We start from the raw sequence: 25,534 nt of genomic DNA, 5'->3' as shown, positions 1-25,534 counted from the left end.
GACAGCCTGGGAAGGAGGTGTGGTGTCCATAGCTTTGGTGTTAGAGGTGCTGCCTGCTGAAGCACCAGTGCCGGCCTAAGCGGTAAATGGGGTGCTGGGGTAAAGAGGAGCAGGATGGAAGATGACAGCCTGGGAAGGAGGTGTGGTGTCCATAGGTTCGGGGTCTGAGGTGCTGACTGCTGAGGCACCGATGCCCACCAAAGCCGAAAATGGGGTGCTGGAGAAAACAGGAGCAGAATAGAAGATGACAGCCTGGGAAGGAGGTGTGGTGTCCATAGGTTCGGGGTCAGACGTGCTGACTGCGGAAGCACCGATGCCCGCCAGGGCCGTCAATGGGGTGCTGGGGAAAACAGGAGCAGAATGGAAGATGACAGCGTGTGAAGGAGGTGTGGTGTCCATAGGTTCGGGGTCTGACGTGCTCCCTGCTGAAGCACCGATGCCCGCCAAAGCCGAAACTGGGGTGCTTGGGAAAACAGGAGCAGAATGGAAGATGACAGCATGTGAAGGAGGTGTGGTGTCCATAGGTTCGGGGTCTGACGTGATTCCTGCTGAAGCACCGATGCCCGCCAAACCCGTCAATGGGGTGCTGGGGAAAACAGGAGCAGAGTGGAAGATGACAGCGTGTGAAGGAGGTGTGGTGTCCATAGGTTCGGGGTCTGAGGTGCTGCCTGCTGAAGCACCGATGCCCGCCAAAGCCGTCAATGGGGTGCTGGGGAAAACAGGAGCAGAATGGAAGATAACAGCATGGGAAGGAGGTGTGGTGTCCATAGGTTCGGGGTCAGACGTGCTGCCTGCTGAAGCCCCGATACCCGCCAAAGCCGTCAATGGGGTGCTGGGGAAAACATGAGCAGAATGGAAGAGGACAGCCTGGGAGGGAGGTGTGGTGTCCATAGCTTCCATATTAGAGGTACTGCCTGCCTGATCTGAGAGCAGAGAGTGAAAGTGGGAGAGCTTCTTCCTAGATTCTAACTCCTCTGAATTTATAGCACTGGCTCAGCCTGGCTTTATGACATATCCATTGTACGTGTCACAGAGAAAGGGCGGGCGGGGCAGGGGGTGAGGCAGGGGTCACGTGCAAGCCCAGCTGGTGGCTTAACCCAGGCCCAAAGGGAAAGGGTGGGGCCCCTTCTGGACTTTCTAGTGGCTGGGACTTCTCGCTGTGGGTGGCAGGTGTTTGGCGCCAGCTGGGCCACCATGCGGAGACTGCTGGGGACTGTGGAAGCCTCCTCCAGAGCTCACCCTGCCTGGGGACTGGCTCTGCAGGCCCCTCAGCCCTGTGTATGTATCGGCCAGGCCTTCCCCACCACGGGGCCCAGAGGCCAGAGCCTGCTGAGACCTGAGGGCAGGAGGCAGCCAGAGCTTACCAGGGTGTGGGCCACCTCGTCCGGAGACCTCCCCAGCTTCTCTGCGAGACCTGGAGACAGGATCGCCTTCTCCAGGGCTGCTCAGCTGCCAGCATCACCATGAGCCAGGTGGCCAAGGTTTCTGAGCAGGAGATGCCGAGCCCTGATCCGACTGGATACTGCACCCCACGATGTCCCTTCCCGGCAGATAGGTTCTTTCTTCACTTCTTTTTTGAAATCTGGTAAAACAACATTTAAACCTTGGCCTGTCCTTCAGGGTATATAGATGGTAGTGGCTTAGCTGGGATTCGATCCAAGCCTGTGTGATTCCAGAGCTCGTGCTCTGGACTGTGGTGCCTCCTTATCGTATATGCTTCATGTGTTACTTGTTTTTCTTTTTCTCTTGTAGTCCTTATGGTACTTAGCCCTAAGTGCCATACCTGTAACGAACAGCTACACTGCCCTGTAGGAGGTCTTCTTTTGTTCAATGCATGAATTGGTCATCCACCACACTGTGTTCTAATCTCAGAAGATACAGGTCAGGGACCACCAGTTGTCAGCATGGCACCATTCCATATTTCTAATTGAGGCTTGAAGCCCGTATTTTCCCTTTGTCTAGTTTGAAGGATCCAGATATGTCAAGATGATATTCTAGATAAATCATGGGCTATCGTGAAAGAAATTCACCAGTGAATTGTTCCGTATGGATTAGAAGCCAGCTTCTCTGGCCTTCCTGGAGTATATCCAGTAAGGCGTCTCATTCATGTCTAGAAAGCAAATATATCATTTATTGCAACTTCAGCGTGGGGCGATGTATTGGTATAAAGTACGATCAACACAATTTGGTCATTGTGAGTATGCCAGCTGGGTCCACTCTTACTACAGATATGTAACTCTAGAGATTCTTATGCCCAAGAGAGGAGACATACTCTTGGCTGTCTAGGACAAGGGAAGCATGTGTTGTTATTCAGGAGCTGGAAGCTTCAGCATGACAGGTAGGAATTGAACAATCCTGGTCTACACATCACTTGACCTTGCTTAAAACTTGTTTCTTTGGCTTGCTTCATTGGAGTGTTTTCTCCCTCCTGGGGCTGACATTGTCTGTTATGTATCACGCATGTGACATGTAGAAGTTTCAGAACCCAAAATCATATAGATCAGTAAAAATGTATATATATATATATATATATATATATATATATATGTATGTATATATTTTAAAACCTATTGAAACTCACACTGGACATAATTCATATATTCCAAAATCAGTTTGACCCTCTGCTCATGAGATTCTTTTTATGGTATGTCCCAGCAAATCTGGGCTTCCATCCCCAATAAATGTTGGGGTTGGAGGACACAAAAGCTTTTGCTCAGACCTAAATTCTGTCTGAACAAAAGGGAAATATTATAAGCCCTTTGTAACCTCTCCAAGAGCAGAAATGATTTACAGCTGTGGCATTGAACCATAATTCCTCGATCTCCTTTGAGAAGAGTTCAGTTAGAAACAATGTCTTGATTTTTGTTTCTTTTGTTTCTTCCCTGTTTTCTTGTCTTGCTTACCAACAATCCATTGTAATTCATGAGTTAGTATGGCAGCAGGCTGAGTGTTCCCTGGAGCTCATTAAATGAACTGTTTTTCCTAAAATGACGTTTTGTCTCCTTGTTTTCAACCCCTCTTCTTTCCTCTGCCCTTTACTATAACCGGAGCTCAGCAAAAGCTGAGTGGCTTTGTGCAGACCTTACTTAGGTTCAGCCTTTTTTTCTTCATTATTTTATTCACGGCTCCTCCATTTCATTGTTTGCCTTCTCGAAATGTGTTGAAATCTTTCTGTGGTTGATGACTTCCAAAATATCTTGGCTTTTATTGGTTGATTAATTTTGGTATTTCTACAGTTTTATTGAGATATGGTTTCAGGAGGAACAAAAAGTTAATATATTTCCTAGTCTGCCATCTTGAGCTGAAAATCCCTGTGGATTTTAGCATCCAGTGTTCCCATGGGAAAACACCCAACCATGGCATTAATGGATGTAACACTCAAGATTTCAGCTTTTCTTGAGCAATCACTAAGGATTTAATATGTGGTCATTTCTAATGGGGAAATAATAACTATCTCATGACGTTGATTTGGGGATTAAATTAGATAATGAACATGAAAATGCTTTGTAAGATTTAAAATTCTGTAAAAATGTTTTTGTTATTATTTGATTTGTTGCTATTTCAACTTCACTTGACAGTTGTTTATGACCTTGCCTATGTGAGAAAATGCCCTCTGGGTTACTTTTTTGAAAGCCAGAATGTATTTTTCAATAGCTCAACGGAACTGGCATCATTTGTGAAGGTTTAGGGTGAACGGGTAAATGTTTCTTGACCCCTATCACTTTACAGTGTTTTCAGGAACGAACTGACTCATGTATTCCTCTTCCAAATTTGGTTGAGGACCTCCTACCAGCCACATGCTTTACATCAGGTGTTGGAAAGCATCTTCTGGATTTTAAATATCTTAGGCTTTGTGGGCCATATACAGTTTCTGTAGCTTCTCCTCCTCTTTCTTCTTCAACAAGCTTTCTGAACGTGAGAACCGTTATTAGCTCACAGTCCCACAGATCCAGGCTGAGAGCCTGATTTGATTTGTGGCCATTATTTGTCGATTCCTGCCCTGCGTCCTCATTGAGGAGGGGGACCAGGTTTGAGTAATCACTTCTTTGAATCAACTGTTGGTCTTCTGGGGCTTGTCCTTGCTCTCCTACAATCTCTAATCAACGTGGCATCCAGAGAGATCTTGTTAAAACATAAGTCAGATCATGTCACTCAAATTTCTTCAGTGGCTTCTTCACAGAAAGTGCAAAGTCCTCAGAGTGCCTCCACAGACCTAGAAATCTGGGCCTCTGTTTCCTCTCTGAGTGTTTCCTTCTCCTCTCCAATTTGCTCGCTCTGTTTTTCACACGCTGACATCCTTTCTGCTCCTTGGATACTCCAAGCCTACTCTTGCCTCATTGACTTTCTGCCGCAGGCCAGCCGCAGAAAGAGGATTTCACCACCCAGGGTCAGAAGGGAAGGGGTAAGGAACTGAAGTAGCACCGACGAATGGTGTCAGAAGCCCATGCGGTCAGAAGGCTGCAATGAGAAGCCTACTCACTGCAACAAAGAATAGACCCCCGCTCGCCAAAACTAGAGAAAGCATGCATGCAGCAATGAAGACCCAATGCAGCCAAAAATAAATAAATAAAAAATAAAGTATAGAATCTTAAAAATAATCTATAAAGGATATTACAAGAATAGAATCACAGGCCAGTTTCTCCTTTGAACATGCATGCAAAATGTGTAAAGAGAAGCACAAACTGTATCCATGGTATGTAAAACAATCATATATCAAAATCAAAGTAGCTTTATTCTGGCAATGCAAGGTTGCTTTAATGTCCAAACATGAAACTGATCCCAGGAATGAATTAGAGTGGGAAAAAAGTCATTTAAAACTGAAATCTTGGGACTTCCCTGGTGGTCCAGTGTTTAGAACATGGCGCTTTCACTGCTGGGACCCTGGGGTCCAATCCCATGTCAGGGAACTAAGATCCTGCAAGACATGAGGCAGGGCCACGAGAAAAAAAAAAGGAAAGAAAGAAGTCTTAACCAGGAGAAGCACAAGATCGAATAAACATAACAGATAACACCTTATGAAAAGTAGGTGAAGATTATGGAATATTCTAAAATTTAAAACAGAAAGAACCTTTTAAAGATTCAAAAGGATGTGGCAAATATTGTACATAGGCAAAAATAAAATGAAATAAAATATACAAATGATGGGAGCCCAAAATTCCAGATGCCCAAGTCCTGTCTCTGAAGATTCTCATTCAATGGGTTCAGGATTTCCTCTATATTTATAAAGCTACAGGTGATTCTGGTACGATTCACAGACACAATGTAAAGCTTCTCTTTTACAGGAAAGAATACCAGATTATTTTGTTATCTTATAGTTATACTAACAGGTTGTACTATTGACGGATAAGTCTGCTGTCAAAATGCACCCCCACTAGGGATAAAAAAGGAACTAGTAGTCTCTACTGCTACTTGGTGGCAGCATGCATGTATTGCAAGGGCAATTATTGTAGGAATCCAAATTAGTGGAACATTTTAGAATTGGAAGGCTACATACAGATCACCTAGTCAAGCTTCCAACTATTACAGTTGTAAAAACTAAGGCCCATATAAATGAAATGATTTATCTCCAAAGAGCATTAGTGAAAGTATGAAGTAACAAATACCTCTGAAGTTTTAAATTAGTGCTGTTTTTATCAATCTCGAGTATTAGCTTCAACTTCAGTGTGACAGATTTGGGATTGAATCCTTGCTCATGTTTACTGATTGCGTGCCTTTTAGTAAGTTACTAAAACACATTTTTTTAAAAATAGACGTATTTATTTATTTATCTTTGGCTGCCTAGGCTCTTCGTTGCTGTGCGCAGGCTTTCTCTAGTTGCAGTGAGCGGGGGCTACTCTGTTGCAGTACGCGGGATTCTCATTGTGGTGGCTTCTCGCTGTTGCTGAGCACGGGGTCTAGGTGCGTGGGCTTCAGTAGTTGTGGTTCACGGGCTCTAGCACGCAGGCTCAGTAGTTGTGGCACATGGTCTTAGTTGCTCCGTGGCATGTGGGATCTTCCCGGACCAGGGCTCAAACGTGTGTCCCGTGCACTGGCAGGTGGATCCTTAACCACTGCGCCAACAGGGAAGCCCTACGAATACACTTTTAACTTTGCTTTTCACGTATGTAAAATGGTGAGCCTTGACTGATCTAGAACATGAGATAACCTAGCACTGTTCTTAACACATATATGTAGTTAAATTTTTTTGGCTCTCATCCCTCTTAAGCAGCCTCTATCCTCTTAATAAGGAATGTGTCTTTCAGCTAGCAGAGCACCCCAGAGCTGACCACATTCTGGCAAGAGATATAGGATTCTTTTTCTTACTGGGGGTTCTTTATACCTGATATTTGAACTGCACTTAAACATGAACAACTCTTGTTTATACTGTATTAATGGATTTGATGGATGAAGTTTAGAAAGTAATATGCAGGAATTGAGCTGCCTTACTCTCAAGAAATATAATTCGATAGCGGTGGCTAGAACGACAAACAGTGTTTGGACAGGGAGTCCATATTGGATGTGAACTTGCTGTACTCCCTCCCATTCGTCTATTAAGAATAAATAGAATCCTTTCAAAATGTGTTTTAAAGGGCAGTTATTTCTTTCTGCCTCATTTAAGTTACCTGCAAGAAAAAGACAATCTCCTGAATCCTTGTTTAATAGGCTTTTAATATAAATCAGCTAATTTTTTGCAACATTTCCCAAACTTTTCATTATCCAATTGGCTGAGGCTTCTCAACGATTATCATTTCACAACAACATCTCCATCTTCAGCTTCTTTCAATGAATTGGCCTAATAGATGTGCCATTAAAACAGAGCTTCACTCTCAACGTATTTTTAATTTTGTATTCAAACAGTATGAAGGATTCAGCTGTAACAGTGAGTGGATTTCTGATACATGCTACATGATGGATGCAACTAAGTGAAAGAAGTCAGGCATGAAAGGCTACATATTGTATGGTTCCATTTATATGAAATGTCCAGCAGTGGCAAATCCATACACACAGAAAAGATTATACATTAGTGGTTGCCAGGGGTTTGGAAGAGAGGGAAATTGGGAATGACTCCTTAAAATGGGTGTAGGTTTCCTCTTGGTTGATGAAAATGTTTTGCAGCTAGGCAGTGGTGATAGTTGCACAACATTGTGACAGTAGTAAATTCCACTGAATGGTACAGTGAATTGTAAAATGATCCAAATGGTGAATTTTGTGTTATGTTCATTTTACTACAATAAAAAGGGAAAAGAATTGGAGAAAGACTTAGAGTTTGGGAAACTAAGGTGAACTGGTCAAGAAAATGACAGCTCTATTATTCAGTTTTCTCTCAGCTCTCCCAGTGCATTATTAATCCTCAGCAAAAAGTAGCCTGAACTTGTAGATGATAGCCATTCAACACAGTCCAGGGAAAAGTAAATAAAATAAAACCCAACTCTTCTTCTTTAACACATGTATGAAAGGTTAACTTGCTGCTCAGCCACGTGGACGTACATGAAGACGTTTCACTTTAGGTGTCCTCTACTTCAGTACTGTACTCACTTTAGCTCATTCACACATGTAGGCAACAGCATTCCTTAATTCGATGGAATCTGCAGCACTGGCTGTGATCTGTGTCATGAAAAGAAAAGGAAAGGTGGCGCAGAAGCCAAGGGAAGAGATTTTCAAGACAGAGACGTTGTTTAAGGTCTAACTCGGCTTGGCGGTCACAAAGATAAGGATTGAGAAGTAGTCCCCTGGACTTGTCAACAGAGAAATCATTGGGGGCTTCAAGGAGGTCAGTTTCACGGGAGTAGTGGGGCAGAAACCAGATCGCAGTGTAGATGGGAGGGGAGAAATGGGGGGCAAGTCAAGAAATTGATGGCAAAGGGAAAGAAGGGAGGGGTGGATAGGAGGACAGGAAAATGGAATGGAGGAGAGCATTTCCTTGTGGCTCTTTAATATGGCTGGGAGGGGCCAACAGAGAAGGAGAGCGTGAAGATGTAGGAAGAGGGGGTGGCATCCCGAGACCAAGGAGGACTGGCCCCTGTCTTCAGCTCCCACCAGCTGGATGTTCCCTTCCTCTAGCTTTCCACGTAGGCTGTGGAAGTTGCCCCTTGCCTCCTTGGATCAGCTGCCCTTGATTCGTTCGTCCTTTTCTTATTTCTCAGCACATCTGGGTCATACGTTATGTGAAGACAAACAAATCACCACTGATGCTTAATTTTCTTGAAAAATCCCCCAGGCAGGTACCATTTTGGAGAACTACATATTGTGCCTCAGAAAGCCAAAGTAGCCCATTTTTCCTCTGTCATTGAGAGAGACTGCTGTTTCTTGGAGAACCTGATGAAGAGGGTGACTCGCACTTAGGAATAACGTTGCTTGAAAGGTGCAAAAGGTGAGGTAGTTTGGCTATGAGGGGCCTCTGAGGCCTGAGACTTCCTGAGAGATGGCAGACTCACAGCTCCCATTTCCCTCTGACCCTGGGCTATGAGCTCATCAAATGAGATGGTAAATAAAATCACTGACATGGTTTAAAGGATAATTTTGTTCTCTCTTTTTCACTCAGAGCAAATTGAATGGAACTTGCATACAACATACGGATGAAACATCTATACGAAGGGGCTTGACCATATCCTCATGGTTCCCCTTCCCTTTTCTACATCTGGCCCCTTTAGCTCTGCAGACTTAACGCCACACCATCAGTCCACCCAGTCGGTCCGCTGAATGTCTCTTCCTCCTTCGCATCTGGTCCTTGTCGTCACCTTGTTCTCCACTACCGCCCCCTGCAGTAGCTGTTAGGTCCAGAGCGGTTGGTTCACTGTGAGCAAGTAACCGTCAACTCCATGGACGGGTGGAAGTGACTTGGCAGCCGGGATGCACCCACCCTGAGTTCATTATACCAATGAGGGTCAAGGAGAATGGGGATGCAGCTGGTCTGCAGAGCCCCAGCAGTTCTGAGACACATGCCCCTGGATCCAAACGTTGCTCCATACCCAGCCTTGCCTTTCTTTTTGCTCTCTCTTGACTCCATCCAGGTTTCTGCTCTCCTTGTCCCTTTGGGGAGGGAGGCCAGCACCAGCCCAGGTGTAGTCCCCCAAAGCTTCCTACTTCCAAGCATTACGTAGGCTTCTATATCCACTTGCTTGGGTTGCCCTGGCATTCGTGCCAACAAGTTGAGTGGTTTATGCCCTAGGCTCTCTTTTCTGGCAAGAATGTGCCTAAAAATCTCCACCTCTGGTTTGGTGGCCCCTAAACATTCCCAGTCAGTTTTGGTGAGGGGACACTTGGTGACAGTGTTGTCTTTCGAAATGAGTAGTTCCGTTACCGACAATACTTTGCTCCCCATACATTATTTATAAGGTTTCCCTGTTTGTATGTGCAAACTCTTTGTGTGTATATTTTGAGAAATACATTGTACAGGCCTCTTTTTTATTTCTTCCACACACCCTAGAGATGTCATAGAGGCAGTAAATGTGTCCAACTTTCTGAGAAATTGGAACAATCAAGACTTACCTGTATGGAATGCTGTTAAAGATGTCAATTCCCGCGACAGTACCTTTCATCTGACACACTTAGGGACTGTTAACAGGCTAAAAGTAGTAAAAGACGTGGATAGAGAGAATTTTCATTATCTTGTGCTCTGAAATCTTGGATTTTCACTGGTTTGAATGGGCCTGAAAATGTATTTTTGTTAGTAGGGACATAGAAGCCTCTAGCGGTATTCTTAATAAAGCAAGGTGAGTTGTAAGCAATCATCTGATGGAGGGTAAATGTACCACACTCCAGTTTAAGAGAAATACAATATAAAAGTTTTACCATGGAAGAAAATCTTTATATGATCTTTTGTAAAAAAAAAAAGCTTCAAGAAACGTAAAGACATGACACCATATTCAGTTTAAAGTCAGTGACTTGTAAGCAAGGCAAAGCAAAGACAGTCTGATTAAGGCCGTTGCATTGTTCTGGCATTTTTGAGGTCTCACCCATTTCTGTGGCCTTTTTAGAACCTAAGCTTCTAGGGCACAGAGAACTTCATCTCGACGTAGGGCTGAGCAAATGCACGGAGCATTTCTCCATAAGTAGGCATTAAATTCTAAGTCCAGAAGGGGCCTTGAGATGCCCTCTCTTTACTCCTTGGTAGAACTGTTTTAACCATCCCCCGAAAACAGATTTTTTTCTTTAGATCTCAAAATTCAGAGATTCCACAATCAGAACTTACTTCTCATATTGCCTTGTGGTCTGCTGTGGGCATCTGTCGAATGGTGTGAACTCTGCGTGGGGAGCCTGGCCTACCCTCCAGGCCCACGGTTTGGGCTGCGGTGGTGCCATGCTGTGCTCAGGGGCCTTCTTTTTTGGAAGTCTGGGCTCCAGTGAGCCTTGGTCATGTTCTTTTATGGAACCTTGGGTGCTAGACCACTCTGACCCTCAGTCTCATTTGCAGGTTCTGGGGAGGATTAAATGAGCTCATGTGATATCCAGGTGACTGAGGCAGAGTCGGCTCGGGATGAACCTTTGCTTCGTTTTCATTAGCCGTGGAGAAGACGATGACAGCTTGGTGCCTCTCCAACTTTAATATGGGTATGCCTCTCTTGTGGATCTTGTTAAATGCAGGCTGGTATTCAGTAGTTCTGGGTGGGGCCTGGATTCTGTGCTTCTAACAAGCTCCTAGGTGACGGTGACGCTGAGGGCAAGGGTTTGGCACCTGTGTTTCTCCCTTTCCGGAAGAGCAGGATGTCTGCCCCGCCCCCACCCCGAGAGGAGAGAACATCCGCAACGTGACTACTAGGAACCAGCATCCCTCACAGGCAAGGGACCTGTACCACTGCTCCCAACCATTCTGTCTGAGGCGCAGCAAGCCAAAACACTGAAATGCTGAGGTTTGCAGCAAAGAGGAGGTTTATTCACAGGGCAGCCAAGCGAGGACGTGACGTGACAATAGGTCTCAAATCCGCCTCCCCAAAGGCAAGGGGCTTTGGGTATCTGTGGGATAAAGAATAAAGAAGCAGGGCAGTATGAGGCATGGGGAGCATGAGGAAAGGTGACTGGAAAAAGGTGTGCTCATCATTGTTCTGAGCTGGCGTAACTAGGCTACAGGGCTCAGCACATTCTCAGGCTGGAGATTTCGGCCCTCTGATGGCAGGAGGTCAAAAGGCACTTGCCCAGGTGGAAGATCGGTGGTCCTCTCCACTCTAAACCAGCTCAGCCTAACCAGGCACAGCTGATTCCAAGTTCCTGGACGATCACGGGACAGACATCTTATTGCTTATGCTACATGCTACTTGGAGGACGTGCAGGTGTTCAACCGACCTTGATGAGTGAAGACGGGATTTGGCTAATCATGACACATTGTTTCACCTCCAGGCGAGCAGAAGAGAGCTGTAGGCTGAGTCTGGCTCCTGGCACCTGGTATTGGAGGCAGGTGGTTTAAAAACGGGCTCTGCCACCCTCTGTGCGATATTAGGTAGATAGACTATTGAACCTTCCTGTGCCTGTTTCTCCACAAGCAGCATGGGGACGCCCAGAGTCCCTCTCTTGGGGGCTGTTATGAGGGTTCAGTGAGATATAGATGCATGCACAGGCACACGGGAGACACCCACTGTGTGTTCCCTTCGTGCTTATTTTTATTAGGACACCAGTATTGTTAGAAGATTTCTGGTTTGGACAACAAATTACATAGGTGGTCATTGCTATAGTTTATGCAACAGCAATTCACATTGCCATTTGCAAAAATGTAGTTGGTTGTCCAATGGGGATTATAAACATCCGTTTAACATGAGCTACTGAACAGATAGTTTACACAGTAGCTACTTTATTTAAAATCAATTCTCTTTGTTTTCTTAAGCAATTGTTAACCCCCAATTTCGTGAGTACTACCAAGTAAGTCACTTGAAAATCATCTAGAGCCATCTATTTCGCTTAGCAAGCCTAAAGCTATAGTTCAACCTTTTTATTTACTGTTCTGTGACAAAAATTACTCTCAACAGCTATCCCCTGGATAAGTAATCAGCTAAAGCTAGTTTGACTGACTAAATCGATTTACTGAGTTAATAAGCCAGTTGTTTTAGAAAAGGTCTAATGCATATTTCTCGTCCATTCTGCATTAAACTATTTCCCATGCCTCAAATGTCTTTTTTCCCATTCGTACATACCCAAATTCCTACTTCTGTGCTGTAGGCCTTGGCTGAACTACACCTGCCTTCATTGAAACTTTTCTGCCCTGCACAATTGGAGATAATTTTAGTCTCCTCATGACTCCCACGGGGTTACCTCTGTTGTGACAATTGACTATTTGGTGGCATATTTTATTTTATTTTATTTGAAAAAGCCTTCCGTTCCTCCGTGCACATCAAACAGTAAATGCTTTCTCTTCGTACACCTGCATAACACTTTTCTGAACTCTTCTGCTCTGGGCAAGATTCATCAGTACACCAGGCAAACATAGTGAAAGAGGAGACAGTACTTGCGTTCTATTCAATTGGGTCTTGATACCTAAGTGTGACTCTTAACCAAGGATTACGCAGTAGTTAAGGACACAGATTAAAGTTGTTTAGGGTGTGTCCTAAAGTGTCAGTGGCAGAATGTAAGTCTCTACTCTGGAAATTGTAGACCTGAGACAGACTACTTCCCTAAACGTCATTTCCTACATCTGAGAAAGATAATAGTATCTACCTTGTAGTAGACCGAATAATACCATTGCCCCCAAATGTCCACATCCTACTCTCCAGAACCTGTGAATGTCACCTTAAATGGCAGAAGGCACTTTGCCAGTGGGATGAAAGTAATGGTTCTCAGATGGGAAGATTCTCCTGGACTACCTGGACGGGCCCAAATATAACCACTGGTGTTCTCGTAAGAGAGAGGCAGAGGGGATTTTTACCCCAAAGAGAATGTGATGATGAAGTTGGGGTTGGATTGATGTGGCCAGAAGTGAAGGAATGCTGGCGCGGAAACAGATTCTCGCTTAGAGCCTCTAGAAGGAGGATGGATGGCCCTGTTGACTCCTGGTTTCAGCCCAGGGAAACTGGTTTTGGACCTCTGTCTTCCAGAACCATAAGAAAATAAGTGTGTTTTGTTAGAAGCAAGCACATTTGTAGTAATTTGTTACAGCAGCCATAGTGAACTAATGCCTACCTCATAGGAAGTATTTCCCCAATTAAAATGTGTGACTGGAAACACACTTAGTGGCATGTGTGACACACACTAGTTATGCTACCGTAGGTCGTTCTTGGAAACTGAAGCCTTGGTTTTGAGGGATCATCAAAACCAGTACAATGGTTGCCATGTTTCTCCTTGTTCAGCCTGGTGACCAACCCGGTAGAGAGAGCTCCATCCTTTCCCACAGCACACAACCTGTGGGTACGTAGAGGGGAGCGGTTATGTCTCACTTAAGGCACCTTTTTCTTTTCCTTTCTACTTTTGTCTTCGTTAATCTTCATCCAACTGACCTTTCTAAATTTTACAGGAAACAAAACCATTTCTCAGTGGATTCAGATTCTACCCCAAGTTAACATTCCAACCAAGTTCTTGTTCTTCTGGGTCTCATCACCAGAAATTTCTGAGCCTAAACCTTCTCTAGTTTCTAGGATCACTCATTTTCTCATTTCTCCCTTCTCCTTTTAGTTCAGAGTCTTGTCAATTTAGTCCCTTCCCTAACCACAACTTATAATAAGGTGACACAGCAAAGTGATGAAAGTCTAGATGGTCTGGTTTTAATCCCGGGTTTTGCCACCTACTAACTGTGTGGCATTAGGCAAGCTATTCAACGTCTCTGAGCCTCAGTTTCCCCCCAAAAAGTGAACACTATGAATATTCCCTACCACTAGGGTTGCCATTATGAGGAATAAGTGAGTTAATATTTGGTAAGCCCTTAGAATAGTACTTGTTATAGTCTAAGCACTACAGTTGTGCTTGTTAATAATAATAAATGAAATTCCAAGCGTATAACTTACTCAATTTTCTGTCATAACTTTGAAGTGTTGGTCTATCTGTTGGCTCACGTTGCAGGTAAATGAGTCGAGGCATGGGCTGAGGCATTGCTACCACTGGGTGGTGTGTTCCCAGAACTGGGAAGAGCAGTGTGAAATGGGTAGTGGTTCTACTTGGAGACAGGGCAGACTGGAAAATGACAGCCTGGGAAGGAGGTGTGGTGTCCATAGCTTTGGTGTTAGAGGTGCTGCCTGCTGAAGCACCAGTGCCGGCCTAAGCGGTAAATGGGGTGCTGGGGTAAAGAGGAGCAGGATGGAAGATGACAGCCTGGGAAGGAGGTGTGGTGTCCATAGGTTCGGGGTTTGAGGTGCTGACTGCTGAGGCACCGATGCCCACCAAAGCCGAAAAAGGGGTGCTGGAGAAAACAGGAGCAGAATAGAAGATGACAGCCTGGGAAGGAGGTGTGGTGTCCATAGGTTCGGGGTCAGACGTGCTGACTGCGGAAGCACCGATGCCCGCCAGGGCCGTCAATGGGGTGCTGGGGAAAACAGGAGCAGAATGGAAGATGACAGCGTGTGAAGGAGGTGTGGTGTCCATAGGTTCGGGGTCTGACGTGCTCCCTGCTGAAGCACCGATGCCCGCCAAAGCCGAAACTGGGGTGCTTGGGAAAACAGGAGCAGAATGGAAGATGACAGCATGTGAAGGAGGTGTGGTGTCCATAGGTTCGGGGCCTGACGTGATTCCTGCTGAAGCACCGATGCCCGCCAAACCCGTCAATGGGGTGCTGGGGAAAACAGGAGCAGAGTGGAAGATGACAGCGTGTGAAGGAGGTGTGGTGTCCATAGGTTCGGGGTCTGAGGTGCTGCCTGCTGAAGCACCGATGCCCGCCAAAGCCGTCAATGGGGTGCTGGGGAAAACAGGAGCAGAATGGAAGATAACAGCATGGGAAGGAGGTGTGGTGTCCATAGGTTCGGGGTCAGACGTGCTGCCTGCTGAAGCCCCGATACCCGCCAAAGCCGTCAATGGGGTGCTGGGGAAAACATGAGCAGAATGGAAGAGGACAGCCTGGGAGGGAGGTGTGGTGTCCATAGCTTCCATATTAGAGGTACTGCCTGCTGATCTGAGAGCAGAGAGTGAAAGTGGGAGAGCTTCTTCCTAGATTCTAACTCCTCTGAATTTATAGCACTGGCTCAGCCTGGCTTTATGACATATCCATTGTACGTGTCACAGAGAAGGGCGGGCGGGGCAGGGGGTGAGGCAGGGGTCACGTGCAAGCCCAGCTGGTGGCTTAACCCAGGCCCAAAGGGAAAGGGTGGGGCCCCTTCTGGACTTTCTAGTGGCTGGGACTTCTCGCTGTGGGTGGCAGGTGTTTGGCGCCAGCTGGGCCACCATGCGGAGACTGCTGGGGACTGTGGAAGCCTCCTCCAGAGCTCACCCTGCCTGGGGACTGGCTCTGCAGGCCCCTCAGCCCTGTGTATGTATCGGCCAGGCCTTCCCCACCACGGGGCCCAGAGGCCAGAGCCTGCTCAGACCTGAGGGCAGGAGGCAGCCAGAGCTTACCAGGGTGTGGGCCACCTCGTCCGGAGACCTCCCCAGCTTCTCTGCGAGACCTGGAGACAGGATCGCCTTCTCCAGGGCTGCTCAGCTGCCAGCATCACCATGAGCCAGGTGGCCAAGGTTTCTGAGCAGGAGATGCAGAGCCCTGATCCGACTGGATACTGCACCCCACGATGTCCCTTCCCGGCAGATAGGTTCTTTCTTCACTTCTTTTTTGAAATCTGGTAAAACAACATTTAAACCTTGGCCTGTCCTTCAGGGTATATAGATGGTAGTGGCTTAGCTGGGATTCGATCCAAGCCTGTGTGATTCCAGAGCTCGTGCTCTGGACTGTGGTGCCTCCTTATCGTATATGCTTCATGTGTTACTTGTTTTTCTTTTTCTCTTGTAGTCCTTATGGTACTTAGCCCTAAGTGCCATACCTGTAACGAACAGCTACACTGCCCTGTAGGAGGTCTTCTTTTGTTCAATGCATGAATTGGTCATCCACCACACTGTGTTGTAATCTCAGAAGATACAGGTCAGGGACCACCAGTTGTCAGCATGGCACCATTCCATATTTCTAATTGAGGCTTGAAGCCCGTATTTTCCCTTTGTCTAGTTTGAAGGATCCAGATATGTCAAGATGATATTCTAGATAAATCATGGGCTATCGTGAAAGAAATTCACCAGTGAATTGTTCCGTATGGATTAGAAGCCAGCTTCTCTGGCCTTCCTGGAGTATATCCAGTAAGGCGTCTCATTCATGTCTAGAAAGCAAATATATCATTTATTGCAACTTCAGCGTGGGGCGATGTATTGGTATAAAGTACGATCAACACAATTTGGTCATTGTGAGTATGCCAGCTGGGTCCACTCTTACTACAGATATGTAACTCTAGAGATTCTTATGCCCAAGAGAGGAGACATACTCTTGGCTGTCTAGGACAAGGGAAGCATGTGTTGTTATTCAGGAGCTGGAAGCTTCAGCATGACAGGTAGGAATTGAACAATCCTGGTCTACACATCACTTGACCTTGCTTAAAACTTGTTTCTTTGGCTTGCTTCATTGGAGTGTTTTCTCCCTCCTGGGGCTGACATTGTCTGTTATGTATCACGCATGTGACATGTAGAAGTTTCAGAACCCAAAATCATATAGATCAGTAAAAATGTATATATATATATATATATGTATGTATGTATATATTTTAAAACCTATTGAAACTCACACTGGACATAATTCATATATTCCAAAATCAGTTTGACCCTCTGCTCATGAGATTCTTTTTATGGTATGTCCCAGCAAATCTGGGCTTCCATCCCCAATAAATGTTGGGGTTGGAGGACACAAAAGCTTTTGCTCAGACCTAAATTCTGTCTGAACAAAAGGGAAATATTATAAGCCCTTTGTAACCTCTCCAAGAGCAGAAATGATTTACAGCTGTGGCATTGAACCATAATTCCTCGATCTCCTTTGAGAAGAGTTCAGTTAGAAACAATGTCTTGATTTTTGTTTCTTTTGTTTCTTCCCTGTTTTCTTGTCTTGCTTACCAACAATCCATTGTAATTCATGAGTTAGTATGGCAGCAGGCTGAGTGTTCCCTGGAGCTCATTAAATGAACTGTTTTTCCTAAAATGACGTTTTGTCTCCTTGTTTTCAGCCCCTCTTCTTTCCTCTGCCCTTTACTATAACCGGAGCTCAGCAAAAGCTGAGTGGCTTTGTGCAGACCTTACTTAGGTTCAGCCTTTTTTTCTTCATTATTTTATTCACGGCTCCTCCATTTCATTGTTTGCCTTCTCGAAATGTGTTGAAATCTTTCTGTGGTTGATGACTTCCAAAATATCTTGGCTTTTATTGGTTGATTAATTTTGGTATTTCTACAGTTTTATTGAGATATGGTTTCAGGAGGAACAGAAAGTAAATATATTTCCTAGTCTGCCATCTTGAGCTGAAAATCCCTGTGGATTTTAGCATCCAGTGTTCCCATGGGAAAACACCCAACCATGGCATTAATGGATGTAACACTCAAGATTTCAGCTTTTCTTGAGCAATCACTAAGGATTTAATATGTGGTCATTTCTAATGGGGAAATAATAACTATCTCATGACGTTGATTTGGGGATTAAATTAGATAATGAACATGAAAATGCTTTGTAAGATTTAAAATTCTGTAAAAATGTTTTTGTTATTATTTGATTTGTTGCTATTTCAACTTCACTTGACAGTTGTTTATGACCTTGCCTATGTGAGAAAATGCCCTCTGGGTTACTTTTTTGAAAGCCAGAATGTATTTTTCAATAGCTCAACGGAACTGGCATCATTTGTGAAGGTTTAGGGTGAACGGGTAAATGTTTCTTGACCCCTATCACTTTACAGTGTTTTCAGGAACGAACTGACTCATGTATTCCTCTTCCAAATTTGGTTGAGGACCTCCTACCAGCCACATGCTTTACATCAGGTGTTGGAAAGCATCTTCTGGATTTTAAATATCTTAGGCTTTGTGGGCCATATACAGTTTCTGTAGCTTCTCCTCCTCTTTCTTCTTCAACAAGCTTTCTGAACGTGAGAACCGTTATTAGCTCACAGTCCCACAGATCCAGGCTGAGAGCCTGATTTGATTTGTGGCCATTATTTGTCGATTCCTGCCCTGCGTCCTCATTGAGGAGGGGGACCAGGTTTGAGTAATCACTTCTTTGAATCAACTGTTGGTCTTCTGGGGCTTGTCCTTGCTCTCCTACAATCTCTAATCAACGTGGCATCCAGAGAGATCTTGTTAAAACATAAGTCAGATCATGTCACTCAAATTTCTTCAGTGGCTTCTTCACAGAAAGTGCAAAGTCCTCAGAGTGCCTCCACAGACCTAGAAATCTGGGCCTCTGTTTCCTCTCTGAGTGTTTCCTTCTCCTCTCCAATTTGCTCGCTCTGTTTTTCACACGCTGACATCCTTTCTGCTCCTTGGATACTCCAAGCCTACTCTTGCCTCATTGACTTTCTGCCACAGGCCAGCCGCAGAAAGAGGATTTCACCGCCCAGGGTCAGAAGGGAAGGGGTAAGGAACTGAAGTAGCACCGACGAATGGTGTCAGAAGCCCATGCGGTCAGAAGGCTGCAATGAGAAGCCTACTCACTGCAACAAAGAATAGACCCCCGCTCGCCAAAACTAGAGAAAGCATGCATGCAGCAATGAAGACCCAATGCAGCCAAAAATAAATAAATAAAAAATAAAGTATAGAATCTTAAAAATAATCTATAAAGGATATTACAAGAATAGAATCACAGGCCAGTTTCTCCTTTGAACATGCATGCAAAATGTGTAAAGAGAAGCACAAACTGTATCCATGGTATGTAAAACAATCATATATCAAAATCAAAGTAGCTTTATTCTGGCAATGCAAGGTTGCTTTAATGTCCAAACATGAAACTGATCCCAGGAATGAATTAGAGTGGGAAAAAAGTCATTTAAAACTGAAATCTTGGGACTTCCCTGGTGGTCCAGTGTTTAGAACATGGCGCTTTCACTGCTGGGACCCTGGGGTCCAATCCCATGTCAGGGAACTAAGATCCTGCAAGACATGAGGCAGGGCCACGAGAAAAAAAAAAGGAAAGAAAGAAGTCTTAACCAGGAGAAGCACAAGATCGAATAAACATAACAGATAACACCTTATGAAAAGTAGGTGAAGATTATGGAATATTCTAAAATTTAAAACAGAAAGAACCTTTTAAAGATTCAAAAGGATGTGGCAAATATTGTACATAGGCAAAAATAAAATGAAATAAAATATACAAATGATGGGAGCCCAAAATTCCAGATGCCCAAGTCCTGTCTCTGAAGATTCTCATTCAATGGGTTCAGGATTTCCTCTATATTTATAAAGCTACAGGTGATTCTGGTACGATTCACAGACACAATGTAAAGCTTCTCTTTTACAGGAAAGAATACCAGATTATTTTGTTATCTTATAGTTATACTAACAGGTTGTACAATTGACGGATAAGTCTGCTGTCAAAATGCACCCCCACTAGGGATAAAAAAGGAACTAGTAGTCTCTACTGCTACTTGGTGGCAGCATGCATGTATTGCAAGGGCAATTATTGTAGGAATCCAAATTAGTGGAACATTTTAGAATTGGAAGGCTACATACAGATCACCTAGTCAAGCTTCCAACTATTACAGTTGTAAAAACTAAGGCCCATATAAATGAAATGATTTATCTCCAAAGAGCATTAGTGAAAGTATGAAGTAACAAATACCTCTGAAGTTTTAAATTAGTGCTGTTTTTATCAATCTCGAGTATTAGCTTCAACTTCAGTGTGACAGATTTGGAATTGAATCCTTGCTCATGTTTACTGATTGCGTGCCTTTTAGTAAGTTACTAAAACACATTTTTTTAAAAATAGACGTATTTATTTATTTATCTTTGGCTGCCTAGGCTCTTCGTTGCTGTGCGCAGGCTTTCTCTAGTTGCAGTGAGCGGGGGCTACTCTGTTGCAGTACGCGGGATTCTCATTGTGGTGGCTTCTCGCTGTTGCTGAGCACGGGGTCTAGGTGCGTGGGCTTCAGTAGTTGTGGTTCACGGGCTCTAGCACGCAGGCTCAGTAGTTGTGGCACATGGTCTTAGTTGCTCCGTGGCATGTGGGATCTTCCCGGACCAGGGCTCAAACGTGTGTCCCGTGCACTGGCAGGTGGATCCTTAACCACTGCGCCAACAGGGAAGCCCTACGAATACACTTTTAACTTTGCTTTTCACGTATGTAAAATGGTGAGCCTTGACTGATCTAGAACATGAGATAACCTAGCACTGTTCTTAACACATATATGTAGTTAAATTTTTTTGGCTTTCTTCCCTCTTAAGCAGCCTCTATCCTCTTAATAAGGAATGTGTCTTTCAGCTAGCAGAGCACCCCAGAGCTGACCACATTCTGGCAAGAGATATAGGATTCTTTTTCTTACTGGGGGTTCTTTATACCTGATATTTGAACTGCACTTAAACATGAACAACTCTTGTTTATACTGTATTAATGGATTTGATGGATGAAGTTTAGAAAGTAATATGCAGGAATTGAGCTGCCTTACTCTCAAGAAATATAATTCGATAGCGGTGGCTAGAACGACAAACAGTGTTTGGACAGGGAGTCCATATTGGATGTGAACTTGCTGTACTCCCTCCCATTCGTCTATTAAGAATAAATAGAATCCTTTCAAAATGTGTTTTAAAGGGCAGTTATTTCTTTCTGCCTCATTTAAGTTACCTGCAAGAAAAAGACAATCTCCTGAATCCTTGTTTAATAGGCTTTTAATATAAATCAGCTAATTTTTTGCAACATTTCCCAAACTTTTCATTATCCAATTGGCTGAGGCTTCTCAACGATTATCATTTCACAACAACATCTCCATCTTCAGCTTCTTTCAATGAATTGGCCTAATAGATGTGCCATTAAAACAGAGCTTCACTCTCAACGTATTTTTAATTTTGTATTCAAACAGTATGAAGGATTCAGCTGTAACAGTGAGTGGATTTCTGATACATGCTACATGATGGATGCAACTAAGTGAAAGAAGTCAGGCATGAAAGGCTACATATTGTATGGTTCCATTTATATGAAATGTCCAGCAGTGGCAAATCCATACACACAGAAAAGATTATACATTAGTGGTTGCCAGGGGTTTGGAAGAGAGGGAAATTGGGAATGACTCCTTAAAATGGGTGTAGGTTTCCTCTTGGTTGATGAAAATGTTTTGCAGCTAGGCAGTGGTGATAGTTGCACAACATTGTGACAGTAGTAAATTCCACTGAATGGTACAGTGAATTGTAAAATGATCCAAATGGTGAATTTTGTGTTATGTTCATTTTACTACAATAAAAAGGGAAAAGAATTGGAGAAAGACTTAGAGTTTGGGAAACTAAGGTGAACTGGTCAAGAAAATGACAGCTCTATTATTCAGTTTTCTCTCAGCTCTCCCAGTGCATTATTAATCCTCAGCAAAAAGTAGCCTGAACTTGTAGATGATAGCCATTCAACACAGTCCAGGGAAAAGTAAATAAAATAAAACCCAACTCTTCTTCTTTAACACATGTATGAAAGGTTAACTTGCTGCTCAGCCACGTGGACGTACATGAAGACGTTTCACTTTAGGTGTCCTCTACTTCAGTACTGTACTCACTTTAGCTCATTCACACGTGTAGGCAACAGCATTCCTTAATTCGATGGAATCTGCAGCACTGGCTGTGATCTGTGTCATGAAAAGAAAAGGAAAGGTGGCGCAGAAGCCAAGGGAAGAGATTTTCAAGACAGAGACGTTGTTTAAGGTCTAACTCGGCTTGGCGGTCACAAAGATAAGGATTGAGAAGTAGTCCCCTGGACTTGTCAACAGAGAAATCATTGGGGGCTTCAAGGAGGTCAGTTTCACGGGAGTAGTGGGGCAGAAACCAGATCGCAGTGTAGATGGGAGGGGAGAAATGGGGGGCAAGTCAAGAAATTGATGGCAAAGGGAAAGAAGGGAGGGGTGGATAGGAGGACAGGAAAATGGAATGGAGGAGAGCATTTCCTTGTGGCTCTTTAATATGGCTGGGAGGGGCCAACAGAGAAGGAGAGCGTGAAGATGTAGGAAGAGGGGGTGGCATCCCGAGACCAAGGAGGACTGGCCCCTGTCTTCAGCTCCCACCAGCTGGATGTTCCCTTCCTCTAGCTTTCCACGTAGGCTGTGGAAGTTGCCCCTTGCCTCCTTGGATCAGCTGCCCTTGATTCGTTCGTCCTTTTCTTATTTCTCAGCACATCTGGGTCATACGTTATGTGAAGACAAACAAATCACCACTGATGCTTAATTTTCTTGAAAAATCCCCCAGGCAGGTACCATTTTGGAGAACTACATATTGTGCCTCAGAAAGCCAAAGTAGCCCATTTTTCCTCTGTCATTGAGAGAGACTGCTGTTTCTTGGAGAACCTGATGAAGAGGGTGACTCGCACTTAGGAATAACGTTGCTTGAAAGGTGCAAAAGGTGAGGTAGTTTGGCTATGAGGGGCCTCTGAGGCCTGAGACTTCCTGAGAGATGGCAGACTCACAGCTCCCATTTCCCTCTGACCCTGGGCTATGAGCTCATCAAATGAGATGGTAAATAAAGTCACTGACATGGTTTAAAGGATAATTTTGTTCTCTCTTTTTCACTCAGAGCAAATTGAATGGAACTTGCATACAACATACGGATGAAACATCTATACGAAGGGGCTTGACCATATCCTCATGGTTCCCCTTCCCTTTTCTACATCTGGCCCCTTTAGCTCTGCAGACTGAACGCCACACCATCAGTCCACCCAGTCGGTCCGCTGAATGTCTCTTCCTCCTTCGCATCTGGTCCTTGTCGTCACCTTGTTCTCCACTACCGCCCCCTGCAGTAGCTGTTAGGTCCAGAGCGGTTGGTTCACTGTGAGCAAGTAACCGTCAACTCCATGGACGGGTGGAAGTGACTTGGCAGCCGGGATGCACCCACCCTGAGTTCATTATACCAATGAGGGTCAAGGAGAATGGGGATGCAGCTGGTCTGCAGAGCCCCAGCAGTTCTGAGACACATGCCCCTGGATCCAAACGTTGCTCCATACCCAGCCTTGCCTTTCTTTTTGCTCTCTCTTGACTCCATCCAGGTTTCTGCTCTCCTTGTCCCTTTGGGGAGGGAGGCCAGTACCAGCCCAGGTGTAGTCCCCCAAAGCTTCCTACTTCCAAGCATTACGTAGGCTTCTATATCCACTTGCTTGGGTTGCCCTTGCATTCGTGCCAACAAGTTGAGTGGTTTATGCCCTAGGCTCTCTTTTCTGGCAAGAATGTGCCTAAAAATCTCCACCTCTGGTTTGGTGGCCCCTAAACATTCCCAGTCAGTTTTGGTGAGGGGACACTTGGTGACAGTGTTGTCTTTCGAAATGAGTAGTTCCGTTACCGACAATACTTTGCTCCCCATACATTATTTATAAGGTTTCCCTGTTTGTATGTGCAAACTCTTTGTGTGTATATTTTGAGAAATACATTGTACAGGCCTCTTTTTTATTTCTTCCACACACCCTAGAGATGTCATAGAGGCAGTAAATGTGTCCAACTTTCTGAGAAATTGGAACAATCAAGACTTACCTGTATGGAATGCTGTTAAAGATGTCAATTCCCGCGACAGTACCTTTCATCTGACACACTTAGGGACTGTTAACAGGCTAAAAGTAGTAAAAGACGTGGATAGAGAGAATTTTCATTATCTTGTGCTCTGAAATCTTGGATTTTCACTGGTTTGAATGGGCCTGAAAATGTATTTTTGTTAGTAGGGACATAGAAGCCTCTAGCGGTATTCTTAATAAAGCAAGGTGAGTTGTAAGCAATCATCTGATGGAGGGTAAATGTACCACACTCCAGTTTAAGAGAAATACAATATAAAAGTTTTACCATGGAAGAAAATCTTTATATGATCTTTTGTAAAAAAAAAAGCTTCAAGAAACGTAAAGACATGACACCATATTCAGTTTAAAGTCAGTGACTTGTAAGCAAGGCAAAGCAAAGACAGTCTGATTAAGGCCGTTGCATTGTTCTGGCATTTTTGAGGTCTCACCCATTTCTGTGGCCTTTTTAGAACCTAAGCTTCTAGGGCACAGAGAACTTCATCTCGACGTAGGGCTGAGCAAATGCACGGAGCATTTCTCCATAAGTAGGCATTAAATTCTAAGTCCAGAAGGGGCCTTGAGATGCCCTCTCTTTACTCCTTGGTAGAACTGTTTTAACCATCCCCCGAAAACAGATTTTTTTCTTTAAATCTCAAAATTCAGAGATTCCACAATCAGAACTTACTTCTCATATTGCCTTGTGGTCTGCTGTGGGCATCTGTCGAATGGTGTGAACTCTGCGTGGGGAGCCTGGCCTACCCTCCAGGCCCACGGTTTGGGCTGCGGTGGTGCCATGCTGTGCTCAGGGGCCTTCTTTTTTGGAAGTCTGGGCTCCAGTGAGCCTTGGTCATGTTCTTTTATGGAACCTTGGGTGCTAGACCACTCTGACCCTCAGTCTCATTTGCAGGTTCTGGGGAGGATGAAATGAGCTCATGTGATATCCAGGTGACTGAGGCAGAGTCGGCTCGGGATGAACCTTTGCTTCGTTTTCATTAGCCGTGGAGAAGACGATGAGAGCTTGGTGCCTCTCCAACTTTAATATGGGTATGCCTCTCTTGTGGATCTTGTTAAATGCAGGCTGGTATTCAGTAGTTCTGGGTGGGGCCTGGATTCTGTGCTTCTAACAAGCTCCTAGGTGACGGTGACGCTGAGGGCAAGGGTTTGGCACCTGTGTTTCTCCCTTTCCGGAAGAGCAGGATGTCTGCCCCGCCCCCACCCCGAGAGGAGAAAACATCCGCAACGGGACTACTAGGAACCAGCATCCCTCACAGGCAAGGGACCTGTACCACTGCTCCCAACCATTCTGTCTGAGGCGCAGCAAGCCAAAACACTGAAATGCTGAGGTTTGCAGCAAAGAGGAGGTTTATTCACAGGGCAGCCAAGCGAGGACGTGACGTGACAATAGGTCTCAAATCCGCCTCCCCAAAGGCAAGGGGCTTTGGGTATCTGTGGGATAAAGAATAAAGAAGCAGGGCAGTATGAGGCATGGGGAGCATGAGGAAAGGTGACTGGAAAAAGGTGTGCTCATCATTGTTCTGAGCTGGCGTAACTAGGCTACAGGGCTCAGCACATTCTCAGGCTGGAGATTTCGGCCCTCTGATGGCAGGAGGTCAAAAGGCACTTGCCCAGGTGGAAGATCGGTGGTCCTCTCCACTCTAAACCAGCTCAGCCTAACCAGGCACAGCTGATTCCAAGTTCCTGGACGATCACGGGACAGACATCTTATTGCTTATGCTACATGCTACTTGGAGGACGTGCAGGTGTTCAACCTACCTTGATGAGTGAAGACGGGATTTGGCTAATCATGACACATTGTTTCACCTCCAGGCGAGCAGAAGAGAGCTGTAGGCTGAGTCTGGCTCCTGGCACCTGGTATTGGAGGCAGGTGGTTTAAAAACGGGCTCTGCCACCCTCTGTGCGATATTAGGTAGATAGACTATTGAACCTTCCTGTGCCTGTTTCTCCACAAGCAGCATGGGGACGCCCA

This window comes from Delphinapterus leucas, chromosome 12 (genome assembly GCF_059928025.1).
Source record: "Delphinapterus leucas isolate spDelLeu-1000000601 "Yukka" chromosome 12, BTC_Dleu_Yukka2, whole genome shotgun sequence".
In the NCBI taxonomy this organism is placed as follows: Eukaryota; Metazoa; Chordata; class Mammalia; order Artiodactyla; family Monodontidae; genus Delphinapterus; species Delphinapterus leucas.
Note: the sequence above shows the minus strand (reverse complement) of the source record.